The sequence below is a fragment of the Pygoscelis adeliae genome, unplaced genomic scaffold (assembly GCF_000699105.1).
Source record: "Pygoscelis adeliae isolate BGI_AS28 unplaced genomic scaffold, ASM69910v1 Scaffold27, whole genome shotgun sequence".
Lineage (NCBI taxonomy): Eukaryota > Metazoa > Chordata > Aves > Sphenisciformes > Spheniscidae > Pygoscelis > Pygoscelis adeliae.
The window spans coordinates 5,818,727-5,825,183 of NW_008825410.1; positions in this window are offsets into that span (position 1 = coordinate 5,818,727).

A 6,457-nucleotide genomic window follows, 5' to 3' on the forward strand; every position below is an offset into this window, starting at 1 on the left:
TTGATTTAGCTACTTCAGTTGGAATTGATCTACTGTCCCAGTTCTCCCTGGGTTCCTTTATCACAATGAAGGCAGTTATAACATATATTAGTTCTTTAGTTTCATTATAAGACTCGTACTTTTGTTCCCCTGTCTTTCTTATTTTTCTTTCTACGTATGTTTGATGCTTCCTATTTTCTGTTTCATTCTTTTTTGAAATTAGGTTCATGAAAAGTTTCCAGTCAGTTACATTGGCTTTGGTCTTTTCTATTGATTATTCCAGTCCTTTTAGCACATTCCAATTGCTTTAATGTACACTGGAGTTATTTTTAGGGACTTCCATTTGCATAGTCACTCTTCTCCACTAATAACCCTAAAGCCATGAATGGACCTGGCGGCACAACCTCCCTCAGATTCGTCCTGTTCTGTACTGTTGGCTTTATCGAGAGGCTTAGATCTGAGATAAGTTCATGAACCATTTGCTGTGTATTGATGCTGTGATTACAAATATTGGCATTCTGTCACCATACAAATGTAAGTAAGTAAGAGTGGTCATACTGGGTTAGAAAAAGATCCATCTAGGTCAGCACCCTGTCTCCAACAGTGGCTGAGAGCAGATAGTTAGGAAATGAAGGGTACATGAAGGGGCAAGCACATACAGTACCTCTCCTAGGTACTCTCTTGGCGTCCATTTATTTGCAGCTTGGGAACTTCTTCAGCCAGAAGTCTACTTACTCAGTACTCTCAAAGGATTTTTCTTCCATGAACTTGTCCAGTCTTCTCCTGAACTCTTCCCCATGCTTCACCTTACAACACATGTACCATGAATGAGTAATGCCACATGGTAAGATCAATATGCAGTCAAAATGCCACTCAGAAATATTAATTCTGAGCAGAATCCCATTTTTAAGTGTAATATTTATAAACAGAACGGGATTAGTTTCTTTTTTTAAATATATCCAGGGCAAACATTTTAACTAATTAAAACTACTTATTACTGTCTAGGTATGAGAAAATATATTAGCACCATCAATGTGCTTTGCTTCCAAATGCCAGGTTGTAATTTCATAGAATCATAGAATCATTAAGGTTGGAAAAGAACTCTAAGATCATTGAGTCCAACCGTCAACCCAACACCACCATGCCCACTAAACCATGTCCCTAAGCGCCTCATCTACCCGTCTTTTAAATACTTCCAGGGATGGTGACTCAACCACTCCCCTGGGCAGCCTGTTCCAATGTTTAACCACTCTTTCAGTAAAGAAATTTTTCCTCACGTCCAATCTAAACCTCCCCTGGCGCAACTTGAGGCCATTTCCTCTCGTCCTATCGCCAGTTACTTGGGAGAAGAGACCGACACCCACCTCGCTACAACCTCCTCTCAGGTAGTTGTAGAGAGCAATGAGGTCTCCCCTCAGCCTCCTTTTCTCCAGGCTAAACAACCCCAGTTCCCTCAGCCGCTCCTCAGAAGACTTGTTCTCCAGACCCCTCACCAGCCTCGTTGCCCTTCTCTGGACACGCTCCAGCACCTCGACGTCCTTCTTGTAGTGAGGGGCCCAAAACTGAACACAGTATTCGAGGTGCAGCCTCACCAGTGCTGAGTACAGGGGCACGATCACTTCCCTACTCCTGCTGGCCACACTATTTCTGATACAGGCCAGGATGCCATTGGCCTTCTTGGCCGCCTGGGCACACTGCCGGCTCATGTTCAGCTGGCTGTCAACCAGCACCCCCAGGTCCTTTTCCGACAGGCAGTTTCTGACTCAAACATTTAAAAATGTTTGAGTTACAACAGCCCAGTGCATGGGCAAAAGCACAAGACAAACATGCTCTCAACGAAGCTGGGATTTCAGGAGGTATTCCTGTGTTTAAAGTCGGAGAGGCTCCCCACTGGAGGAGATTTTAGGGACTTCTTTGCTGCAGAGTTTCCTGAATCCCAGTTAAGGGTACCCAACCAGAGTGGCCACCTGAAATTCCTCCAACAACCCTCTCTCACTAGAAGTGGTGTATTCCACTCAATTTTAGCCCCTCCAACTCTTACTTCTTGTTTCATCAGAGCTCTTACCAAAAGATCCCTTGTCCATGCCTCCTCCCACTGTCAAAAGGACCAGGTGGAAAAAAATCAAAGAGAACTCCTCAGTTGTCCTGTCCTCACAGATGGCTGCCTGGTCATCCAAGGCCACATACTTCTTATCTTCAACAGCTATATAAATTCCCCAACCCTTGTAATCAAATAAAGATAAAAATAACACAAATGACTTCATGCTCTTCACAATAACATTTTAATTGACATATATCACTACTCAATACTTCATTTTCCCTGGTGTCTTGGATATCAGTTATCTATTCAAACAAGTTGTTACTAAATAACTGCCAATTGTATCCTGGGCTGCATCCAAAGAAGCGTGGCCAGCAGGTCGAGCGAGGTGATTCTGCCCCTCTACTCTGCTCTGGGGAGACCCCACCTGGAGTACTGCCTCCAGCTCTGGCGCCCTCAGCACAGGAAAGACAAGGACCTGTTGGAGCGGGTCCAGAGGAGGGCCACAAAAATGATCAGGGGGGTGGAACACCTCTCCTATGAAGAGAGCCCGAGAGAGTTGGGGTTGTTCAGCCTGGAGAAAAAAAGGCTTCGGGGAGACCTTATTGCAGCCTATCAGTACTTCAAGGGGGCTTATAAAAAAGATGGCGACAAACTTTTTAGCAGGGCCTGTTGTGACAGGACAAGGGGGAATGGCTTTAAACTAAAGGGGGGTAGATTTAGACTAGATCGAAGGAAGACATTTTTTACGCTGAGGGTGGTGAAACGCTGGCACAGGTTGCCCAGAGAGGTGGTGGATGCCCCATCCCTGAAAACATTCCAGGTCAGGTTGGACGGGGCTCTGAGCAACCTGATCTAGTTGAAGATGTCCCTGCTTATTGCAGGGGGGTTGGACTAGATGACCTTTAGAGGTCCCTTCCAGCCCAAACTATTCTATGATTCTATGATAAACAAGCATAAATTTCCCCTAAAGAGGTTGTAACACTACAATACTCATGTTTGCACAGGCAAAAGGAAAATGGTTACTGGAATTCATTTTGAGCTCTATGCCTAGTTTCTTATACTTTCACATTATTTTTCCTCGCATATTTCTTTGACCATTTCTACTTTATACACTATTTATATAACACTGCCCAGAAATGCCTAGTGTTCTTAACCAATTATTACTTTGTCTCCTCCAAATCCTTACTAATATGGCATAATCTTTAAACACCATGCAGAAAAAAATACATGGAGCGCATATGTGGTTTCAAATATCTAAGAGGCAAAATATATTAAAGTGCTAAGGAAAAGAAAAATAATTCGGTATTTATACAATAAGCCAGCAGTGTTAAACTTGAGTATGAATAGCAAGCAAAGAGAACAAAGAAATCAAAGGGTGAGCTGAGAATGAATAGTTCATCCTTGAGATGTAACAAATATTTGCTAAATTTTTTATTTATTTTAGAAACATGTGACAACTGCTAAAACAGAACTGTACAGTCATCGAAGCATTGGACCTGTTCAGATTTCTATTGAGACGTCTCTTTAGAAAAGAAAATGGGCTTACCCATGACTAAGTTTAAGACATATGATAGTGTTATCACAGATCAATGTTTTTCCAGCCTGTAATACACAGATTCCTGACGATCCTTATACTCCTCCTAAGAGGGTCAGCAAAAGGTGAGATAAAAAAGCCTGTGGGCAGGAGCCTTACGTTCACTGCATGGAAGGACGCACCTCCACTGGAAAATTTCAAGTTCATGTATCAAAAAATACTCAAACCCACTGCAGTAAACAAATGGTATTTTAGTAACTTCACTGCTACACAGGTTTCTTCATGAGTATAGGGAATCCCTAGATTAACTCAGATGAAAACAAGCTTATGTAGGCAAGACATTCTGTAAGGTAACCAGCAAGCTTCAAAAATGACTGCATGAATATGACACCACCAAATATGACATTCTTTTCCTCGGTGGAGCTTCTCAAGTTTGAAGGAATGCAACCACATCATCTCACTCAGATAATGAAATGTGTTTCAGATGTGCAGAATAAGTGAGCTACAAAACCAAAAATCAGATTCTGGAAATCTTCCATTTCCAGAGCTGTCTTCCAGATTTCACTCATTTCCCTTTCAGCTGCTTTTGTAATCACATTTCATTGCTGTGAAAATGCATAAGTTGAAGTTGCAAAGTGCAGCACTGATGTAGGCTGCAAAGCACTTATGATTAGGAGACTGCTCGGAAAAGGAAGCAACGTGATTATCAAGTGAGGTCAGGCAGGTGCAACCCAACAGACCTCAGTAAATGAGTCTATTAATGACAAACAGATGGGATAAGAAGCAGTCACTCAATTTAGCTGCACTGGTATTACAGGGTTAGCAAGGGTAAAATACACAAATATATGTTTACAGCTCTGAAATCTGTTCTTTCAAGATATCTCCTTCAGAAACAGCTCTGATTAGCAAACAGGTTTCAGTCTTCACAATCACACCGAATTAAAATTCACTGTTAACATGTAACAGGCTGTATTGCTGTATCAGTTTTAGATGCAGCTAGATAACTTTCAACTTACGCTTTAATACTGCTTGCTTATGAGTGGTATATAAATCATTAAAACATGTTTTACAGATTAAGGAATTGAAAACTAATTGTTAATAGCAATATTTTGCCAAATATTATTATAGTGAGGCAAAATGAACAGACTATTTGCATCGTTTAGCAGAAAGAAATCCCAATTTATACATAAAATTGGTCTCTCTCATTTCAATGTCTGTATCATGTTAGATAGCAAGAGATCTTCCTATTACCACGTTTCTCCCAAGAACAAGACCATATAGCTACTAGTTACTGATCTGTCTGATAAATCTACACAATAACCACCATGTAAACAGGTAGCTATTGTTCATAATACTGTCAAAAACACACCTGCTCTTTGCAGTTTGGTAGTAGGCACAGCCTAACATTGGTCTAGTACTTTTTCGCCATTACAGTACTATAAGAGACCAGGGAAAGATAGAGACCAACCTCATCCTTCTCTAGAGCTTAGTCCAGAGCTCTTTTAGGAGAATCCATTTCCATTTCTCTTTTATAGCTGCAACAGCCCAAGTGGTCCAAATGCTCTTAGGGAATAAGACAGGCTGAAGTAGATCAGCCCAAGCTTTTCCTGGTTTAACAGTCCAGAAGCAGCACGCAAATCACAACTGAAGAAGAAATACACAAGGCGTCAGCATAAGATGAAGTACAGCAAAAAATAACAATACCAAGCTCATTTTCTTTTTCAGAACTACTACAGCAGATGAGAACAGCTGCAGTATCTCTACAGCCTTTAGTTTCTCCTGCATTACCAAGCCTAGATGCAATACACTGTGACTGTTCCCATGTCATCCCACAAGAAAAAAAAAAAAAAAAAAAAAAATCAGTATTTCTCAAGATTGGCAGCTTTGACAACTTACTGCTTTCGTGCACAGGAACTATGATCAAAGAAATCCTTCGGTTTTGTGACACACCTAATGGATGCTTACTAAGTATCATCTCGCCTATTCCTCCCTCAAGCTGTTCTTTCTCTAGATACCAATGTAGTATTACCTGTAAGGAAAAATAACAACCAGAACACATGCTTCGTTAGAAGGCTTTCAGTTTTCCCATAATTTTCTCTATTGTTTCAGAGATATTAAACTCACAAGACTTGATGATTAAAAAAAAACATTCAGTCCAGCTCTATAAGACAGTGTATAGCTGTGGCACTCTGGATGGCCATATCACAGAATCACAGAATCATAGAATAGTTTGGGTTGGAAGGGACCTCTAAAGGTCATCTAGTCCAGCCTCCCTGCAATAAGCAGGGACATCTTCAACTAGATCAGGTTGCTCAGAGCCCCGTCCAACCTGACTTTGAATGTTTCCAGGGATGGGGTATCCACCACCTCTCTGGGCAACCTGTGCCAGTGTTTCACCACCCTCAGCGTAAAAAATTTCTTCCTTAGATCTAGTTAGTTTAAAGCCATGCCCCCTTGTCCTGTCACAACAGGCCCTGCTAAAAAGTTTGTCGCCGTCTTTTTTATAAGCCCCCTTTAAGTACTGATAGGCTGCAATAAGGTCTCCCCGAAGCCTTTTTTTCTCCAGGCTGAACAACCCCAACTCTCTCGGGCTCTCTTCATAGGAGAGGTGTTCCATCCCCCTGATCATTTTCGTGGCCCTCCTCTGGACCCGCTCCAACAGGTCCTTGTCTTTCCTGTGCTGAGGGCGCCAGAGCTGGAGGCAGTACTCCAGGTGGGGTCTCCCCAGAGCAGAGTAGAGGGGCAGAATCACCTCCCTCGACCTGCTGGCCACGCTTCTTTGGATGCAGCCCAGGATACGGTTGGCCTTCTGGGCTGCGAGCGCACATTGCTGCCTCATGTCCAGCTGTTCATCCACCAGTACCCCCAAGTCCTTCTCGGCAGGGCTGCTCTCCAATCCCTCA